The sequence below is a fragment of the Narcine bancroftii genome, chromosome 12, assembly GCF_036971445.1.
Source record: "Narcine bancroftii isolate sNarBan1 chromosome 12, sNarBan1.hap1, whole genome shotgun sequence".
Taxonomy (NCBI): domain Eukaryota; kingdom Metazoa; phylum Chordata; class Chondrichthyes; order Torpediniformes; family Narcinidae; genus Narcine; species Narcine bancroftii.
In genome coordinates this window covers 98,445,299-98,468,216 of record NC_091480.1, presented here as the reverse complement: position 1 = coordinate 98,468,216, position 22,918 = coordinate 98,445,299, and the positions used below count along the sequence as shown (strand labels likewise).

Here is a 22,918-nt window from a genome sequence, read left to right as displayed (position 1 = left end):
TCTGAGGTATAGGAGGAAATCAGAGCACTGGGGAAAACCAAACAATCCCAGGGAAAATGTGTAAACTCCATAAAGAGCATACTGAAAGTCAGGATCAAACCAAGTCACTGGAACCCCGAGGGGACAGCACTAACTGTGATGTCACTACCCCAAAGAGCGATGAGAAGGTGGAACTTGTTACAGTAGGGAGTGGATAAAGTGAATAATAGATCAATTTAGAGCTGGGCTGGACAGAGAGAGACAGAAATAAATAAAAAGTGATGTTGACAGATTTACACAAAGAACAATAAGAGGCTCAGGTTGAAATAAATGCCAGCATGGATTGATTGAGCCAAATGTACTGCTTACATACCATATATTCCACAAAATCCTAGGTAGCACAAATACAACACTTTTTTCTGACCACAATATATTATTCATGATCAAACCACTAGAAGTTCTGATAATCACCTATTCCATAAAGAATGTCCATCACCACATTTATAAATGGACCAAATAAATTGCCATTCTATGATTCCATGGTGTCAGTAGGGTTGAAATTACATCTGTTCTCTCTCTCCAGGTCTCAGGTGAAAAGAAAATCAATCAAAACCATTTCTATTTTACATTTTTTAAATGATAAATTGGAAATGCTGGGCCAAAAAAGGAAACTTGGTCACATTTTTGACAATGCTTCAAAAGTGCTTCGTTTTTGATTCAGAACAGCCCAATAGATACCATTCAATATCATTCACCTATGATCATTTAAATCTAATCTCTTCAAATCATTCTATGGGCTGGATTTTTCTCTGCATCATCTCGGAGTCCTCTCACCTTCACATCTTTCCAATTACAATTTACCTTTATGCCAGCACTGCCAACTGTGTGATCAATCATCAAATTACCCACCGAACAAGGGTAGACTTTTGCAGACATAATGCTGTGCCCAGCAGAATGTCATAAATCATTTTCATAATAATTAAAAGCTAATGGTTGGGTAGTTGTTCTGTTTGTTTGTACAGGATATGTACTGATGATTTTCCACATTTTCTAATAGATTCCAAGTGTTGCCACTGTGCTTGACGAGAATGACAGCTGATTCTGGAGCTCAAATCTACTTGGAGATATTGGACATTATCAAAGCCACTGATCATTGCTCTATCCAGTGCACTCAGTTGTTTCTTGATATCACATGGAGCTAACACAATTTCTGCTATTATATTCCATCCTTTCTTCAATAAAAGCATCCTAATTACTTGCTGTATCTGTGGGGTAACTGTATTTCAAGCATCTCTGAATGCCATTATTCTGCAGACTATTTCAGATTTCTCCTTTTTGAGATGAGAAACCTCATATCGCCATTATTATATTCCAGCTGGAAAATGAACAATTTATCCATACCCCTTTGCAATCTCACCTCACAACCTGCATTTTGATCTTCAGATTTGGCTGCGATACACTCAATTGTAACAGACTCTAAGTGGTTGAGACTTTAGCAATAATAATAATAATCTATGTAATTAACTTTAGCCCAAACTAATTCCAGTTTCCAATCTGAAAGTAATCTACAAATCTCAGTTTTGATGGTTAGCAAAATCTCTAACGATGCAGCCAACATCAAACTTTACCTTGAGCAGTAACATCTTAAATGGCACCTTACAGAATGTCATCTGGCTGATGTGACGTGAATCAACCGCATTTATTGTGGTGGGAATGAAAAGTAGCACTTTACACTACTTTTAAAGAGAGGCTGATCTCCACAATGACTTTGCGATAGTCAATCCACCAATACCATTATGGATAGACAGGTAAAAACAAAATGCTGGAGAAACTCAGCAGGTCAAATAGTGTACTGTCCATTGCAAAGATAAAGATTTAGAATCAACATTTTGGCCTTGATCAAGGTATAATGAAGGGCTCAAGCCCGAAACATTGGTTATGTGCCTTTATCTTTGCCATTTGACTGTTTGACCTTCTAAGTTCCTCCAGCATTGTGTTTTTAACTTCTACAGACTTTTGTGTTTTACTTGTGGATAGACAGGTAAATCGGTACATACAAGATCAAATAGTTTATTCTCTCATAATGGTTATCACACCATCTACTAAGGACTAGCATCATAGCTACAATGTTCTGAGTTCATGGTTGCTAAAGCTCTCCTAATTCCTTCAAGAGGTTTTCAACATGGAAGAATATCCATATATTGGTCAAGAGAGGAAGAAAAAAAAATGCTAATGTTATTATGTTGCATGATGTACAAGAATTCTACGAACACAATTTACTTCACAAAATCGGCTGTGTCCTCAAATGCTTTTAGTGCTTTAAAATTCTACCTGAAAATAAAAACAAAATGCTAATAACATTCAACATATCAGATAGCATCTGTCGAGCGAGAAAGATGTCAATACTTCTGATCAAAATGTTTTTTTCCATCTGTTGAAAGCATCAGTCTGAAACAATAGGTGAACCAGTGCTGAACAGCAGCGTATCCAATAGTATCAGCAGTGGTGCCAGGATGAACCTGGTCATTTGCTCCGTCAGCTACACACTGGGACGGCTTATCTAGCACAGAACTTGTGACACTAATTGTGTTTTTTCCCCTTTTAAAATTTTTTTTGTTTATTACAAGGTAATAAACAAATTATGGTAGAAATGCACTCAAGTTATTTGACTGGAGACCGTTAGATACAACAGAAGAGCCCTTTTTTACATTTTTAAATTTTAAATTTAGACATACAGCATTGTAACAGACCATTTGACCCATGAGCCCGTGCCGCCCAATTAACCTACATCCCCCAATACATTTCAAACAGCCCCTGGGGGGAAAACCCACGCAGACATGAGGAGAACGTACAAACTCCTTACAGATAGTGCGAGGTTCGAACTCTGGACCCAATTGCTGTCACTGTAGCATAGCTAACCACTATGTTAACTGTGGCATTCTTCTGATAGCCCAAACTGTCAAAGAGCCATGAGGGGAGAAATCCTTTCAAGATCCTTTGCCTTCGGTGAGGCCAAGACCAAGGGAACTTCTTGGCTGCAAGGGTTAATCCAACTGGCAGGGCTCCTACCAGATGTGACTGGAGGCAAAAATCGGGTGGTGGCCAACCGGTAAAATCTTTTGTCTTCTTGCAAGAGCTTAATCTGAATATGCCCAGCATTTTCTCTTCTTTCTGTCCTTGAGCATGTGCAGTATTTTCCTTTATAATGACAAAATATTGCTCTACTGAAGTCTGTGTTGAAGATTTCAATGCCAGATTATTCAAGTTCAAGGGCACAATTTAGTAAAATATTTTGCGATACTGTTCCAAGATGTTTTTCTTTGAGGACACATCTGAGTATTTATGGAAGAATGTTTCTGTATTGTGCAGTCACTAGAAATTGAATGTGCTCTGTTTATCATCTTCCAATGGGATATGGTGGCTTTCATCCAAATATGGTCTGGCTTTACTCAAGAAGAAATCCTGTCAGATATTTGCCAATAGATTGATAGATTTTATTCTGGATGCCAAGTCACCTAGACTCAATTATTTTCATTTTAAACTTTTATATTTTTTACAGAAAAGCAACTAAAAGATCAATACCTACAGAATATCCATTTTAAAAAAGATAAAATGTGAAGATAATTAAAACATGAATGTGATCACAAGTTGCCATGTCTAAGATTTAAACATCTGTAAACTTTAAAAGAATAATGAAAGGATAGGCTCAAATTAAGATTTTGGGTCCTGTGATGAACTGGAATATCAAAAAAGTGCACCTGCAAGATACAGCGGAAAAAAACCCAACATGAAGGCAAATATATCTGCAGATCACAGTCTGGTTTGGGGGACACACAATATCCCAGAGCGCAAAGCCCTCCATAAAGGAAGTGGGCACTGCCCAGACAAAACCCTCCCCACAATCAAGAACATCTACAGGAATGCTGCTGTCAGAGAGCAGCAGCAATCTTCTAGGATCCACACCACCCAGCACATGCTCTGCTCTCACTGCTGCCATCAGCAAAGTGGTCTAGGTGCCACAAACTTGCACCATCAGGTGCAGGAACTGATGCTACCCCTCCACCATCAGACTTCTCAGTGACAAACTTAATCAGGGACTCATTTAAGGACTTTTAATTTTGCATTTTATTGATTTTTTAATTCTCTCTGCATTGTAGTTTGTTCACATTTCTTTAATTGTTTACACATTTACGTTGTGTACAGTTCTTTTTTTTTGCATTACCATCAAGTGGCAATTCCGCCTTGCTCACACGATAAAGAATCTCAGGGCTGCATGTACACTGACAATAAATTTGAAGCAGAAGAAAATTAAGAGTACAGTTCCCAATAAGAGGAATTGAGAAATAGGTCATGGAAGAAAGCGTTAGATGCATCAAGTCAAACAAGTTTTTCTTGTACTCTGTCCAAGACTGACCGAGAAGCCAGAAATGAATCATCTGCTTTCGTTGCTTTAAATTCTTGGTATTATGAGTGGAGATGGAATATTGAGGATAACTTAACGAAATAAAAGGTTAAAAGGTTTCTTGTACCCACCAATGGCAATACAAAAGGAGGTCCCAAATTGTTTAGAGAAAAATCAAAAGTAATGGGATTACCCTCATTAGGTTTCCTTTGAATTTTATGAATGTAAAATATCAAGATGCTCTTATTCAGCTCATTACACTGAACGAATGCAATTTGATGGATGCCCGTTGAATTAGAATAATCAGTTGGAGCTGAATATTGAGAGATTGCTGACGTGAAGAGAGAAAATTAGGGGAAAAAGATCTGGCCCTAGAAAAGTGTCAAGGTAAGAAAGGAAAGTGAATGATCAATCTGAAATGCGACTCAGGAAGAAACCAGACCAGCTTTAGTATATTAAAAAAAATGACCTTTCACAATGTCACTACCAAATGTTGGAAGCTTTGAAACTGTCCAACATTAAGTTAAGATTTGCTCACAACATTTAACAGTAGAAATTTAGCCAACAAAATTCACCAGGTTCATGACAGTAATCAATTTTTCAATGATCATACGAGTTAACAACTGATTCCACAACTTAAGAGATTTTCAATCCGTAAAGAATTCCATTTAATAATCAACACTATTTTAAACAAATAAGGACTAAGGGCGACGCAAGCGAAGGTGGTGTCAGAATGCAGGAGAGGAGGTGAGAGCAACATTATAAGAGATTAGAAAAGATAAATTGGAGACCAAGGCAAAAACACCACAAAATGAATACTGAAATTGATCATAAAATCTGGTTAAACTTTAATGTGATGTTACTCCTCAATGATTTCTAGATTTTTTAAACTGATTGCAAATGTACTGGGAGTACAAGTCAAAACAATCCTTTATGCCAAATGTAACGGGTGTCAATAAACCAATTAATTTTTACAAAATTAAAAAGGAGTGGTACGAGTGGCATAGCAATTAGTGCAACACTGTTACAGCGCCAGCGATCGGGACCAGGGTTTGAATCCTGCACCGTCTGTAAGGAGTTTGTAGGTTCTCCCCATGTCTGCGTTGGTTTTTCCCGGGGACCCCAGTTCTCTCTCTTCATTCGAAACATAGCAGAGGTGTAGGTTAATTGGGTATAAATTGGAAGCACAAATTTGAGAGTCAAAATGGCTTGTAAGCATGCAGTATGTCTAACTTTAAATTTTTTAAAGCACAATAAAACAGTTTTTGCAGAGTAAAGCAAAAGTGATAATCTAAAAATCTGCAGGTACAGGAAATGCTGTAACACTCAGTAGGTCAGGATGCACAAGTAGGAAGAGAAACAGTCAATGTTTGAAGCCTGATCCCCTTCTGACAAATGCAACCTAACTTAATTTAGATTTTCCTGTTTCTGCTGTCAAGGAATGATGACTGCAGCAAAGTTTAATGATGTAAATATAAGTCTGTGGCAGAGGCCAAGCCAATAACAAATCTACTGAACAAGTGTTTAGGAAGGAGATGGAGAAGGAATCATAGAAGTAGATGGAAAGGATTTTTTTTTTTTTTTTAAAACACACAAATATCATACATGGACCAATGCTTAACAAGGATTTTTTCAGAGACAAACATGAATGGATCAGCGCCAGAATATAGCACATTGACAGGGCCACTTTGCTGGCAACCTTGTGTGAACCCTGCTGTCAGTCAGCACATTTTGCATTTGCTATTGATCCCCAGCAATGGCTAACACTCATCAAGATTGCAGCCATGAACCCCACTTTTTCTATTGAAAGGCTGTCCTGTCCAACATCAGCCCTCACAAGCAACCTTGCCACAATGGGCCCTGGTTGATTCATTGCTGGGGAAGTAGCAGCGAACAAAAGGTTCTTGCCACATTCCCAGCACAGGAGCCCTATCAGTATTGTATCTAAGGTGCTGGTGGGTGCACACCGACGAGCACGCAGACTGACAGGACAGGAGCACCGTCTAAGAAATCAGCTCTGTGTGGGGTCAGGCTAAGTGGCACCAGCGCACTCTGAAATGACTTAACCTTAAAATCAAAAATGGGATGTAATTTTAGAAAAATATTGTGAAAACAAAAAAAGCAAAGCATCTTCAGAAACAAATCAATTGTCGACATATATATGGAGATTTATAAGACTAAGAAATTGTTTGAATGTTCACTTTTACACTCGAGTGTAAAACTTTGTATTAATTCAGACGTACTACACAGACACAATCTCTTATCTACCAGATCCACGACAAAGGTTTTTATCTATCTTCACTGATCCTATCTGCCCAAATTAGGACCTTTCCCTTGCGCAAATTCTGTCCAAATGCCTCCTAGATATGGTCATTGCATCTGGTTCCACCACCTCCTCTGGAAGCAGATACCAGGTATCAATCATCCTTTCTAAATAGAATACCATTTAACTCTCCTACCCGTCACCTACAAACCATGCACTCATTTTCAACTGTGTAGGAGTAAAATAACAGTAAAAAGTTCTCTAATTTAGACAAATAACAGCTCCTATAAATCATTTATCAACTTTGTTTTCTTTTCTTCGGTAACCAGAGAATTAAGCTGTCTGAGAGGAAGACATTGGACAGATGGTGGTCTAGTATGTCACCAATTTACCACGGAGACTTGTTCTTTCTCCGTTGGGAAAATCACAATATACCTGGCTTAGGTATGTATAAATGTCTGGGCAGCTCTCACTGCATTTTCATCATTTCACTGCCATAATTCAATGAGTCACCTTCGAAAGAGGACTTAAGATTTTGGTTTCAATCTGACAAAACTCATCCATGCTAACCAAGAAGCCTATCTAAGCTAATTTCATTTGCTTGCATTCGGTCAATATTGCTCTGAATATTTCCCATCCACGTACTTGGTCAAATGCCTTTTATACGTTGTAATGGTATCGGTCTCAACCATCTCCTCTGGCAGCACATTCCATTTTCCACTACCCTCAGTGAAGTTACCCAATTTTTTTTTAACCTTTCCTCTCTGGTTTTAGATTCCCTTCCCAAGAAAAAAGGCCATCTATCCTATCTACGTCCCTCATGATTCATAAATTTCTACGTTATCCCCTCGTCTCCTTTGCTCCCTGCTAAGCCAACCTCATTTGTCTGAAAGACTTTTCTGCACCTTCTCGACCTTCATCACATCTGTCCTAGAGGGTGGCAGCTAGAATTGCACACAATGCTCCAAGTGTTATCTAAACAACAATTTGTACGACTGTAACATGACCCCAATTCCTGTACTTGATGCCTTGACTGATTAAGGCAAACGCACTATATATGCTTTCTTCCCCACCGTGTTTCCACTTTTATGGAAATATGCACTTGTTCCCCGATATCTCACTGTTCAATAACACTCACCAGGGTCCTGCCATTTGCTATACGTCTCCTGTAAAACTCCATCAGCTATTTGCTTGCCCACTTTCCCCATTGATCCATATCCTGTTGTAATCTTTGAAAACCTTCTTTATTGTCCACTAAATCGTTAATATTGGTGGCATGTGCCAACTTACTAATCATACCACCTACCTTCTTGCCCTAATTATTAATATACATGAAGAACACTAAAGGACAATGTCAATCACTGCAGCACACTTTTAGTGACAGCTCTGCAATATGCAAAGCAATCCTTCACCTCAACAAAACCAATTTTGTATCCAATTTTCCCCCTCTCTGGAATCCATCCATGGTCCCAGGTCCCATGAGGGGCTTTGTCAAATGTCTTGCTAAAGACCACATAAACAACATACCCTCATCCCTCTGCCTTCATCCATCATTACACTACTTCCTCAAACTCAAATTTGAGATACAATCTCCCACAAACAAAACCCTGGTGACCATCTGTAATCTGTCTTTACCTTCCCAAACGCAAATAAGTCCCTCAAAATGCTGTCTGGTAACGAGAGGCTTTCCACCTGCAATTTCCTGGCTTCTCCTTGCAGCCCATCTTAAATAAAGGCACAGTATTAGTCTTTCAGTACTTCATCCGTGGCTAACAAAGATGCACAAACTTGCTTCTCAAAATGTCCAAAGATAAACCTGGTCAGGAACTGGGGATTTATTCATCTTAACACAGTTCACCAACTGCCTCTCTGCAAGGTTGATAGGATCAACCTTGATCTTCAATGTCTCAATGATTGATGAGTTATCCTGTAGAAAGAGTATATTTCTTATTTAATATAGAACAGCTGTTGAGAGAGTGCAACTTTCTTCAGTGAGTGGATGACAGAAAATTTCTGCCAATTATGGAGTCAATATGGGTGTGACAAAAGACAAAGGAGGAAAAACCCAACACCCAACCCCAACTAACCAATTTTCCCTTGCAACCGTGTCTGCCTGTCCTGCATCGGACTTGCCTGCAGCTGACGTGGACATTTACCCCCTCCATAAATCTTCGTCCGCGAAGCCAAGCCAAAGAAGAAGGAAGATGGGTGAGCCTATTGACGTCCTAGTTTTGATGAATTGAATATCTTCACAAGAAATTAAGCGCAAAAAATGCAACTACTACTGCACTAAACACAGGGCATACAAAAATAGATATCATTCATAATTGGAATCCACATTAGCTCAGCATTAACTGATGGAGATTTATAGATTTCATAAATTTTCATTTGCATGAGGAACTAATTTCAGTAGAATTGATCCAAATGTGGTAGCATCATAGAAACATAGAAGATAGGAGCAGGAGTAGGTCATTCGACCCTTCGAGCCTGCTCCGCCATTCAACGAGATCATGGCTGATCTTCAAGTTCAGTACCCCGTCCCCGCCTTCTCTCCGTAACCTTTAATACCCTTATACTGAAGAAATAGATCTAATTCCCTCTTAAATAGATTTAATGAACCTGCCTCTACTGCCCTCTGTGGCAATGAATTCCACAGATTCACCACCCTCTGGGTAAAGAAATTCCTCCTCATCTCGTTCCTAAATGGTTTGCCTATTATCCTCAAACCATGGCCCCGGGTTCTGGATTTTCCCATCCTTGGAAACATCCCATCTGCATCCATTCTGTCCAGTCCTGCCAGAATTTTATATGTCTCTGAGATCCCCTCTCAATCTTCTAAACTCCAGCGAGTACAATCCCAATTTGCGCAATCTTTCCTCCTAAGTCATTCCTGCCATTCCAGGTATCAGCCTGGAGAATCGCCTCTGCACTCCCTCCATTGCAAGAACATCCTTCCTTAGATAAGATGTCCAAAACTGCACACAATACTCCAGGTGGGGTCTCACCAAGGCCCTGTACAGCTGCAGTAAGGTATCCTTGTTCCTAGACTCAAACCCTCTTGATATGAAGGCCAACATACCATTTGCCTTTTTAACCACCTGCTGTACCTGCATGCTCGCCTTCAGAGACTGGTGTACAAGAACCCCTAGGTCTCTCTGCACTTCCCCATCTCTTAATCTATTGCCATTCAAATAGTAATCTGCCCTCCAGTTTGTATTACCAAAGTGGATCACCTCCCATTGATCCACATTGTAGTGCATTTGCCATGGATCTGCCCAGTCCCTCAATTGATCCAAATCACACTGGAGCTTCCTGACCCCCTCTTCCGTGCACACAACCCCTCCTAGCTTAGTGTCATCTGCAAATTTGGAGATATTACATCCAATCCCCTCATCCAGATCATTAATGTAAATTGTGAACAGCTTGGGTCCCAGTACAGATCCCTGTATAGATTTAATGACCCCACTGGTCACCGCCTGCCAATCAGAAAACAAGCCATTTATCCCAACTCTCTGTCTTCTACCTGCCAACCAGTTCTCAATCCACATCAATATTTTGCCCCCAATCCCATGAGCCTTGATTTTGGAAGCCAGTCGTTTATGCGGGACCTTATCGAAGGCCTTTTGGAAGTCCAGGTACACCACATCCACTGGCTCTCCCCCATCTATTTGACCTGTCACCATCTCAAAGAATTCCAATAGATTTGTCAAGCACGATTTACCTTTTGTAAATCCATGTTGACTCCGTCTGATCCCTTCTCGGCTAGTTATATGCTCCGCTATTACATCCTTAATAATGGATTCCATAATTTTGCCCACTACTGATGTAAGGCTCACTGGCTTGTAATGCCCCGCTTTTTCTCTACCCCCCTTTTTAAATAGTGGGGTAACATTAGCTACCCTCCAATCCATGGGTACTGATCCTGAGTCTATCGAGTTCTGGAAAATCAGTCTTCTAATAAAGATTTCTGTATCCTTCCACCATTCCACCAGCAGAATACATACATAGCATCACACAATCCTGAGATTCTAGCTTCTGCGGGCCAGGCCAAATTTATACATCAGTAACAGAAAACTGTATCCAAAAAAAATGTGTACAAACGAGAAAAATGTAAAGAAAGAAAGAATATAAACACAATGTACAGTACTGAAAAAATATACAGCAATAAATAATGCACAAAGTAAGAGTTCTTAAATGAGTCTCTGATTTGAATTGTTGAGGAGTCTGATGATGGAGGGGTAGCAACTGTCCCTGAACTGAGTCATATGAGTCTTGTGGCACCTATATCTCTTCCCTAATGGCAGCAGCAAGAACAGGGCATACCCTGGATGGAATGGATCCTCGATAACACTGCTGCTCTCTGATCGCAACATTCCAGGTATATTTTCTCAATGGTGGGGAGAGTTTTACCTGTGATTTGCTGGGCTGTATCCATTAACTTTTGTAGGGCTTTCCCCTCAGAGATATTTGTGCCCCCCATACCATGCCATGAGGCAGTCAGTCAGCACATTTTCCACGACACATCTGTTGAAGTTTACCAAGTTTATTGATGTAATACCAAATCTCCGCAAAGTCTTGAGAAAGTAGAGGCACTAACCCACTTTCTTCGAGATGGCATAGTCAGGGAAAAGAAGGATATCACTAAGGTAGAGAGGGTGCAGAGAAGATTTACTAAAATGTTGCCTGGATTGCAGTATTTAGATTACAAAGAAAGATTGAGTAGACTGGGTCTTTATTCATTGGAGCGTAGAAGGTTGAAGGGGGATTTGATAGAGGTCTATAAAATTATGAGGGGGATAGATAGAGTAGATGTGAACAGGTTCTTCCCCTTGAGGGTAGGTGAGATTGGAACGAGCGGTCATAAGTTAAGGGTTGGGGGAAGAACTTTCGAAGTAACATAAGAGGAAGCTTCTTCACTCAGTGGCTGAGTGGAATAACTTTCCGGAAGAGGTGGTTGCAGCAGGGTCAATTTTGTCATTTAAGAGAGGGTTAGATGAGTCCATGGATGTGAGGGGACAGGTGGGACTAGTGGAGTTCACTTAAATCGGTGCTGACTAGAGGGGCCATAATGGTCTGTTTCCATACTGTAGTCGTTATATGGTTAGGCCAAGAAAAGGTCCTCCAAAATAGTGACTCCCAGAAATTTAAATTTGATCACCCTCTCCACCTCCGATCCCCCAAAGATCACTGGATCATTCATTCGTCTTGTGTACATTTTGTGCTGCAAATCCATGTACAGCAGTTAATTAGGGAACACCAAATTATAACCGGTCAAAGAATTGACTGAAATAGTTCTGAATTGTTTGACCGTATTAATTTAAAGCTTCAATTCAATTTATTACGACTGTGTCTTACTTCTGATAATCCTCGAACATATTTCGCACAAAAGATAATTAACCACTTCATTATGATAGGCTGACATGGTGTGATTTCTGTCAGAGATATCCAAGCTTGGTTTCAGTTTTCAGTTAAGTGATCTTCTGCAGGTTAAACAATAAATCGGACTGTTCAATTTGTATTTTTATACTTGTACTGTAATGAAATTATTCTCTAAAGCCAGTACAACTCTCCATGTTGCTTGTTTAAAGCTGCACCTTCAATGCAAAAAGATTTTCATTACTACACCCACGTTATCTACCTACTCAGGAATTAAATTACTTTATATCACTGCCACATGGCTGTATCCTCACTTAATTTTCAGTTCCATTTCTGAATACCATATTCTATCAGTAGTGCAGCAGAAATGAAGATATATTGATGAAGTTACATTGCAGCTTCATATTTTCAAGAACTCTCGAATGCCGATGGAATGGTCCAACATGACAACTGATCTTTCACACTTTGTATCTGGCAATAAATTATTACACTTTGTGCCTTTTGCTGCCTCCTCCTGCATTTCAAATTTGTATTTTCTACAGAAATTAAATCAAAATAAGGCGACAGTATTTACCTTATGGCATTTCTTTAAACTCAAATAATTCCATCATCTCATTTGTCCGCTCCATGCTTCCTGTCCTATGTGCAAGCAGGAAATGTCTGCCAAACAAAATTGCTTTGTATAACCAGTAATGCCAGCTCTCATCGACACATCGTAAAAGGTTAAAGGGGATTCAGTACATGGGTGAGAGTAATGAATAATATATTACTCATTGCTGGTTATGTCAGGCTTGTTTTTGTTAACGTGATTCAATTTAGAGAACTCAAGTGAATGGTTAGCCACATGCATTTTAGGAGAAATGACAGACAGCAAAAGGATGACTTTGCAGGGCAGCTGCTCCACAATATTGACAATATCCCAATTTATCTTGCATCCTTGGAAGGATTCTATTAGTTATCTTTTAGCAAAAAAAATCCTTAAAAAGGGAAGAGATAGATGAACAAATGGAGTAGGTTTTAATAAAACAAATTCAGTGGCATTAACATTGAAACAGTCTTCTTCTGTTTATTTTATTCCAGTCCCTCACCAACTCTATAAATATTAAATTATAGTAAGCCCTGTAAATATTATAGTTAAGAATAGTACAGCACTCACAGAGAGAAGATAACTTGCACTGTATTGAAGATCCTTCAAACAGGAGAAAAGCAATACTGAAAATGTTTGTTGGACATAAGAATGGAAACAAGTCATTTAGCCCATTAAGCCTGATTCAATTGGATCACGGCTGATCCAACATCCCTGAAGCTTACTTTAATGAGATATCCCTTACTGGTTAAAAATTGATTCATTTCAGTTTTAAATCTACCAAGGTATTATTTTCTCTTTTTTGAATATTCAAAATTGAGGAGAAAGGGATAATATTATTCAATATGTTATACGCTGTATTATGTATTGCAATATATTGAGGTTTCTGTTTTAACTATTTGATTCTATTCTCCTCACGTATTGTTTTCTTGTATTTAATGAAAAAGAAAGAAATATACAAAGGTACTCTGCCCCAACATCTCCATTGTCTGAGAGAAGAAGTTCTTCTTAATCTCAGGTTTCATGCTGAAACCATAACGTCTGGTTCTGAATTTTCCCAAGGGGAAGCATTTACCCTCACTAGCAACCCCCTCCCTTCAGAATTCTATGCTTCAAAGAGATCACCGTTTATATTTCTGTCAATCCCTCCATACCCAGAACATTTGAAGCTTCTGTAATTAAGTCACATCTTTCCTTAAACAGAGGACTAACATTGTTCATAGTACTCTTGATCTGGGCTCACTAGTGTCTTTACAGTCGCGCGAAGAATTCAAATGTTTTTATAATCTAACCCCTTTAAAGTGGAACTGAAATAAGTTTAAATTTATTTGTCAACGTGACAGGTTATTCCACGAGGAGTCTAACAGGTCAACTTGAACATTCATAAAACCGTACAAACTAGAAGGTCAAGAGCACAATTACACAGTATAAGCTTACAATTTAAAAAAAAAACAATTATTACAAAGCATGGGCAACATGCGAGCATAGTTGTAGGGCTGCAGGAAGACCAGTCACCCTTCACACTCATGAGAAGAGTGTCTCTCCAGGGCTTGATGAGTTCCTCATCATGTCAGCTGCCTTTCTGAGACTATGGTGGGGAAGGAGGTTTGCACGATGTTCTGATCTGCATTCACCATTTTCTACAACTTCTGAAATTGACCATCGCAGCTCTGATACTATTTGCTGCAAGGCTTCCAGGAAGTAGGAGATACACTGAACTTCCTTAGTCTTCCAAGAAAGTAGAGATGTTCTTGCACTTGCTTGACTGTTACAACCACATGATTGGCCCAGTCAGGTCATTGAATATGTTTATTCCCAAGAACTCAAAGCTATTTACTCTTTCCACTTCAGCAGTGTGGTCTCTGGCCTGAAGACAGATTATTGTCATCTAATTAACATTGAGAGGTTGCTCCATGCCACAAATTTTCTTTCTGTGTTCTATCTCATCATAATTTAATACCAAGCCTACAGCTCTGGCATCATCAGTAAAATTTAAGGATGGAGTTGGAACAGTATTTGGCTGCAAAGTTGTGTGTGTAGAGGGAGTATTGTGGGGGACATCCTTATCGTGCACCAATGTTGACCATGATCGTGGAGATCTTGCAACCCATCATCACTGATTGCGATCTATTAGGCAAGAAGTCAAGGATTCAGTGGGTGCCAAGACTTTGATCCCAACGTTGGGAATGAGTTTCCTGGATACAACGGTCCTGAATGTGGAGTTATTGTCTATGAACAATAGTCTGACAAAGGTATCCTTGACATCCAGATGATCCAGAGCTGAGTGGAGGCCAGGAAGATGGTCTGTTGTGGACCTGTTTGAACAAGCAAATTGAAGTGGGTCCAGGCTGGCTGGGGGCTGGAATTGATGTGAGCCTCAACAGCCTCTCAAAGCACTTCATGATGATGGATGTCAGAGCCACCAGTCACATGTTGGCCTTTTAATTAACTGTCTGGGTGTAATTATACAAACAAATTCGTATTACGTACCCTAATAGCAGTTCTACGGAACATACTTAATAGATCTGGCTGCATTCAATGGAGAGAGAAAAACTAAGCCTATATCACAGATGGGTGATTTGCAACAGAAATGGCCAGTTCTGATGCACACTGAAAAATTTACCATGAAATGGAGAATTCAAGGCTACAAAGGGCTTAGAGCAGGGATGGGCAACTTTAAAAACTCACATTCCACCTTAAGTAATCTTTATACCATAAGTGATCAGTGGTTCTCAACCTTTTTCCTTCTAGTCACATAGTCTAATCCCTATGTCATTGGTGCTCTGAGATTAGTAAGGGTTGCTTATGGTGGGATGTGAGTAGGAAGGGAAGGTTGAGAATCACTGCTCTAGACCCAATTGTTACTAAAATATTTTGCTCGAGAAAAATTGTCATCGGCCCATTTTCTTGCACATAACGAGTCCTAATTAAAACAGTGGTTTTCAAACTTTCTTTCCACCCACATACCACCTTAAGCAATCCCTTACTAATCACAGGACCACTTAAGGTGGAATGTGAGTTTTAAAAAAAGGTTGCCCACCCCTGGGTCAGAGGGAAGATGTGGTGTTATTCCTCATGTGTGTTGGGCCTTGTAACATGGCAAGAGGCCACAGACAAATGTCAGAGTGAAAGAGGATTCAATATTTAAAGATATGGGCAAATGAAAGCTCAGGGTCACTCATGAAAACTGAATGCCAGTCAATCACCCAATTTGTGTTTAGTTTTCCAGTGTAGAGGAAAGCACATTGAGAACACCAAATGCAGTCCAGCAGATTGGAAAAAGAGCAAGTGAATTATTTCTTCACCTGGAAAGTCTTTGGGGTTTTTTTTTTAAAATATAAAAACATCATGTTCCAAAGAAGGAAGTTGCATCTCTCGTGGTTGTACTGGAAAGTTCCCAATGCAGGAAGTAGTTAATGCGTGGGAGTGGAAGGGAGACCAGCGAGTTGCAAAGGGAATGGTGCCATTAAAATGGTGAAAGGGAACAATACAGATCAGGTTGTGACATATTGTTGGAGCTGGTGGAAAGTGCAAAAGGCCGTCTATTTTGTGCAGAGCCTATTGAGGTAGAAATCAAGGACATGAAGAACTCCGTTCCTACTTTGTCCTGGAGGATAGTGGGGCCAATAGATGATGTGATCAAGGGTTCTGTTAATGACAGCAGAGGGGAAACCATGGCTCAGGAAGACATTTTGAAGTCATCAGTGAGGATTGTCTCATCAACAGAGAAAATACAGCATAAATAGATACAACACATCTACTGGTTCCCTTCCATTCATTCTGACCAAACTTCCTCAAAAATATGATTTGTCAAACACAAATCTCCATCGTATCAGTTCCCAGATTATCCAAAATGTCCTTCTTCCAAAAACGTGGCTGCCCCTCCACCACCATCAAGTCAGCCTATACCCTCATCGCCTCCATTTTCCACTCATTTGCCCTGGCCCTCCCTGCCCCCAGACACAACAAAGACAGGATTCCCCTTGTCCACCCTACCACTGCACCCACAGCAGTATCCTCTGTAATTTCCACCACTTACATAATCCCACCACCAAACACATCTTCCCTTTCTGCCATCCGTAGGGACTGCTCCCTCCATGACTTCCTCATCCCTTCTCTTTGGCATTTTCCCCTATAACTGCAGGAAGTGCCACAATTGTGCCTACATCTCCTTCCTTACCAATGTTTGGGGCTTCAAACAGTCCTTCCAAGTGAAGCAACACTTCATTGGAGTCATCCACTGCATCCGGTGCTCCTGTTGTAGTCTTCTTTACATCAGAGAGATGTAACCTTCGCTCCGTCCACATCAGTGACTGGGATCTCCCACTGGCCCACAATTTTAATTCAATATACCATTTCTACACTGACATGTCTATCCATGGCCTCATGCCAAACCAAGACTATCTGTAAATTGGAGGAGAAACACCTCCTATTTCGTCTGGGCACTCTCCAAATGGATGTCATTAACATCGATTTCTCCAGTTTCTGCAAGACCACTCCACATTTTCCCTCTCTTCCCTATCCCTTTTCCTCTAGCTCCCCTCTTCATTCACAGAGTCATCCCCCCCTCCCTGTTTGCCTTCCCTTATCCACCCAATTCCTCTTGCCGCTGAGCCTGTGCACATGCCGACATTTTCCTCCTGCCTTGATGAAGGGCTCAAGCCCGAAACATTAGATATGTATTGTTATCTTTGCTGTATTAAGTATACTGTTTGACCTGCTGAGTTTCAAATAGATGTTAAATTAATGGGCTACACAAAGTTACATTTTGCTTCTCTTTTTAAAAAAAAATGTAGGTTATCACATTGGTAACCTGCGCTGGATGGGTCACGTCTCCAGAATGGAGGACCATCGCCTTCCCAAGATCGTATTATATGGCGAGCTCTCCACTGGCCACCGTGACAGAGGTGCACCAAAGAAAAGGTACAAGGACTGCCTAAAGAAATCTCTTGGTGCCTGCCACATTGACCACCGCCAGTGGGCTGATAACGCCTCAAACCGTGCATCTTGGCGCCTCACAGTTTGGCGGGCAGCAGCCTCCTTTGAAGAAGACCGCAGAGCCCACCTCACTGACAAAAGGCAAAGGAGGAAAAACCCAACACCCAACCCCAACCAACCAATTTTCCCTTGCAACCGCTGCAATCGTGTCTGCCTGTCCCGCATCGGACTGGTCAGCCACAAACGAGCCTGCAGCTGACGTGGACTTTTTACCCCCTCCATAAATCTTCGTCCGCGAAGCCAAGCCAAACAAGAAATTTTCTGGTCTATTGTCTAGACAACAGACTCGCCAAGGCAAATAGCGCCTTTGGAAGACTACACAAAAGAGTCTGGAAAAACAACCAACTGAAAAACCTCACAAAGATAAGCGTATACAGAGCCGTTGTCATACCCACACTCCTGTTCGGCTCCGAATCATGGGTCCTCTACCGGCACCACCTACGGCTCCTAGAACGCTTCCACCAGCGTTGTCTCCGCTACATCCTCAACATCCATTGGAGCGCTCACACCCCTAACGTCGAGGTACTCGAGATGGCAGAGGTCGACAGCATCGAGTCCACGCTGCTGAAGATCCAGCTGCGCTGGATGGGTCACGTCTCCAGAATGGAGGACCATCGCCTTCCCAAGATCGTATTATATGGCGAGCTCTCCACTGGCCACCGTGACAGAGGTGCACCAAAGAAAAGGTACAAGGACTGCCTAAAGAAATCTCTTGGTGCCTGCCACATTGACCACCGCCAGTGGGCTGATAACGCCTCAAACCGTGCATCTTGGCGCCTCACAGTTTGGCGGGCAGCAGCCTCCTTTGAAGAAGACCGCAGAGCCCACCTCACTGACAAAAGGCAAAGGAGGAAAAACCCAACACCCAACCCCAACCAACCAATTTTCCCTTGCAACCGCTGCAATCGTGTCTGCCTGTCCCGCATCGGACTGGTCAGCCACAAACGGGCCTGCAGCTGACGTGGACTTTTTACCCCCTCCATAAATCTTCGTCCGCGAAGCCAAGCCAAAGAAAAAAGATAATTTTCTGGTCCTCTGACACGTCAGCAGATTTTTGGAAGATTTTCAAGTGATGATTCGTTGCCTATGGAGCCAATTCTTTAAATGATCTTAGGATACATCCCATCTGGGTCAGAGAAGTTATCAACGTTTAACCTCATTGGTTTGCCTATTTTTACTACTTCAGGAATGGTGACTGGATTCAATATTATTCAGCATTATTGATATGATCGTAATACCTCCTAGCAGAAAGACAAAAACTTATACCAAGTGTGCCACTAGCTTCTGTCTGCTTATACATTTCCTCTTTCATCTTAATCCTCTAACTTCCTTGGTTACCCCTGGTTGGTTGATCCCTCCCTTAAAGACATCAGTTCTTACTGGGATACATTTTGGTTGAGCGTTATGAATTTCCTTAAAATATCTGCCAAAGGTTGTCTGGTATCTTTCCTGATAATCCATTGCCCCACTCCCCTTCAACAACACTTATCCTCATCCTACTGCAACTACCCGTATTTAAGTTGTTGCTTATAAATTACTTTCTTGGGGATTACTCCAAAATCATTTATTTAAAAATGCCCTATTACCATGGCCTAGATAGGCTGATGCTTGGTTACTGAACTCTTGACTTACACAGTTTAAACCTGCAAATGCCTGTATGATAATAATATCCAAATAACCAAATTCACAAGATCCATCCTATATCATAGGTCAAAAGGTCCATAAGAACCTGAAAAATGGAAGTACTGTATAGTCAAAGCTTCTAAAGGGAAGTTGAAACATTTCAAGTTAGTATATTCATTTGGTCAAAAAATAGTAGTGGGTACACAGAGGAAGCTGGAGAAGTGGGTACAACTACAGGTTCAAATGTCATCTTGTACCAAGATGCAGAAATGAGGTTTGTTTGCTTGCAGAACAATGAGACGGCTCATACAAGGTACAGGACAGAAGTGAAGAGTTACAGGAAGAGATCAGAGACTAAAGGCAGCATCATTTTACTATTTCATGTTTCATTCAGAACAGAAACTGGACTTGAATCGTGTGGTGCATGGTTTCATATTCATAATTCTTCTTCCTGGAGGGAGGAGAGTGAAGAGTGGCCAGGATGGGATGAGTCATTAAATATGTTGACTGCTTTTACAAGGCAGTGGGAATTACAGAAGAGTCATTGGAAGGAAGATGGGGATGTGCGATGGCCTGGGTCATGTTCACCCCTGCAGATTTTGTTTTCTAGTCAATACCTCAAGTCAAAAATCCATCTTTGAAGCAAGTTCCTTTACCTCCACTTTGCACCTCCACCCACTAAGTTTTCCAGTAGATTGTTTTCTTTTTGCTCTAGATCCCAGCATCTGCAGGCTCTTGCGTGTTCAGTGTGTTCTGGTATTCACTTCTCTGAGAATAATCATGCTCCAAGGCTTTGGAAGGATAGACTTCAAACTTTAAGGAAACCTTGGCTTAATCCTACTTTTAAGAATCGGTAATATTTACAACCACAAAAGTCATTCAAAATTTGCAACAGAAAGTATATGAAAGATGAAGATGTGGAAAAAGAATGGAGCTGGTATTTTGTTTTAGTACATACTCTACAAGGGTGGAAGCATTACAGCTAGGATATGGATCAATAGTAATATTTAAGAAAGATTCCACAGGCTACCTGTATCCTTGAAATACAGTTAATTGTATTTCTTTAAAGCACTTCCTTAAACCTCCAGAATAGTTCTGCATTAAAAACAGAAACCAATCAGAAACAGAATTCACTGATGGGAAACTTTAGATAGTACTCCATAAATCTTATTTAACCTCAGAATGGAAATGTAGCCCATATGGAACAAAGTAATATGCTACACCAAGTTCTTAGAACTTCAATGAACAAGCAATGACTGGGATCAGATATCACCCATTTTCATAGGTGAATATAGCTCAAGAAGAATATTATTTTCCAAGGCAGCCATTAAAATTATCTTCCGCCTTGAAGCACATCTTTGTAAGAGAAATGCATGTAGAAATAAGCCGAGGAACCACTGGGTCACTGGAGAATTGTGTTGCTAATTGTATTATAAATTGAGTGATTAGCAGTGGTCTAAATTTGCTCATTACAAGTTTCTAGCCACAGATGCCCTGGTTTCATCAGAAATAAATTTTTAGTAAAATTTCCCTTCTGCTGTCAACCCAGTAAAGGTAACCAGTGATGTTTTTTGAAAAATAAATTACTCATTACAGAAAATTTAGTTCTTAATGCTAAAACAACTTATTTTTCTAATTCTGCTCAACTTTGTGAAGTCTACTTTTTTTTAATTTTTTTATTTTTCACACCATAAATCACATTAGCCATGATACCCACTTTTTCTTTTTCACACATATACAGTGACTTTTTCTACCCCCCCCCCACTCCTCCCACGCTACCCCCCCCCGCCCCCCCCCTCCCATCCCTTTTAGGTATACAATCTAGGTTACATTAAACCAGTCAGACAATGTTGTCATTCAACAAAAATACACCAGAAATTCTACTGAGTCCATTCTTTTCTTTCCTTCTCCTTCCATCAACTTAGGTAATGATTGTCCCCGGTAGGTTTTCGCTATTGTATTTAATGTAAGGCTCCCATATTTGTTCGAATATTTCAATATTATTTCTTAAACTATATGTAATTTTTTCTAATGGAATACATTTATTCATTTCTATATACCATTGTTGTATTTTCAGATTATCTTCCAATTTCCAGGTTGACATAATACATTTTTTTGCTACGGCTAGAGCTATCTTAACAAATCTTTTTTGTGCATCTACTTTTAAAGAAAAAAAATTCAAAGCATGCAAACATAAATTCAAAGTGAGAGTAGGCTGATCAATCCTCAATCCTTATTTAGCAAGACTGTAGATGATCTGATAATAACTTTCACTCCTGTTTCCTATGGTAACCATTCTCTCATTCCCTTGCATATCAAGAATCTGCCTTAAAATATTGATCTATCCAAAGTAACTGTTCACCCTCTTCAAATATTGATCTAGCTCAGTCTTAAAAGTATTTGAAAAGTCTGCTCCATCATCTTTTAAGGTAGTTCCAAAGTTCCATGACCGTCAGAGAAAAATATTTACCCTATCTCCAGCCTAAAAGGGTTAGCACTCATTTTTAAAGGGCTTCTGATTCCAGTTTCTCCAACACAAAACCTCCTTACCACATTCACCATCCCTCAAGACCTGGTACATTTCAATCATTCCACCCCCCCCCCTTAACCTTCTAAACTCCAGCCTCATCTTTTCTCACAATTCAACTTGCCCACTTCAGATATTAACCTTTTTTGAACTGCTTCCATCATTAACATCTTTCCTTAAGGAAGGAGACAAATACTGTTCACGCTACTCTCAACGTCGTCTCATCGATGCTTGATATAACCGAACCATCAACTCCCTAGCATTCTTCAAGTCTGTTGGTCATACCAAAGCAGTTTACAGCCTAATGATTAATTGCACAAATAACTAACGCAAGGCCCTAACAGACACATTCCATTTCAAGGAAAATTGCATCTAGATATCCCAAACCTGGCATTCCAACAAAACTAGTTTTCAGACAGAGGATGAAGACAACATTTTCCTCACAATTAAGACATACAAGAAAATAATTGAAACAGAGCTTGTGCTGGGTGTTGTGGGTCTTTGATGATTCCTGCTGCACTCTGACAGCAGTGTTCCCTGTAGATGTAAAACTAATGAGGAGGGTTTGTCTGAAATGTCCTGGGCTGTGTCCACTACCTTTTGCAGGGCTTTAAACTCAGGGGTGTTGGTGTTCCCATACCAGACCATGATGCAGCTGGTCTGTAGAAATTTGCCAGGGTTTCTGATGTCATGCCATCGGTGGTTGGGTCCAGGAAAGATCCTCCAAGATAGTGACTCCAAAGAACCCAAATGTGCTCATTCTCTCCACCTCTGGTTTGCCTTTCTTGAAGTCAACAATCAGCTCCTTAGTTTTGGTGACATCGAGTGTGAGGTTGTTAATGGTGCCCCATTCGACCAAGTTTTCAATCTCCATCCTTTATTGGGCAACGTCTTTTGTGTAAGAGGAATGAACGACCCACCTTCAAGGCAGCAGCAGAGGTAGTCGATGTAAAAAGGGCGACCCGACAACTCGGGATCAGAACAGGAAAGGATGTGAATGTGTACTGTATTTGATGACATAGAAGACCCCCCCCCCCACCCCCCACCCCTTTCAGCAGGGAAAGCGGGGAACTTTTTTTTAAGTGTATTTATGGGTAAGCATTTAAAACTTGGAGAAAACACACGAGCACAACTGCAAAAATCTTTTTAATAATAATACTGCCA

At 40.4% G+C, this 22,918-nt stretch overlaps 1 protein-coding gene across 28 annotated transcripts in view; it reads right to left on the bottom strand.

Annotated features, from left to right (window-relative positions):
- The window catches only part of LOC138746747 (protein TANC2-like), a 502,350-nt gene that overhangs the window by 357,052 nt on the left and 122,380 nt on the right, over positions 1-22,918 (bottom strand). The window contains exon 3 of one of the 28 annotated variants that reach the window (XM_069905093.1): positions 12,595-12,680. The exons of the other annotated variants lie outside the window; for them this stretch is intronic. The gene's annotated coding sequence lies outside the window, so the exon portion shown is untranslated. The remainder of the gene's footprint in view (positions 1-12,594; positions 12,681-22,918) is intronic. 28 annotated transcript variants of the gene reach the window in all.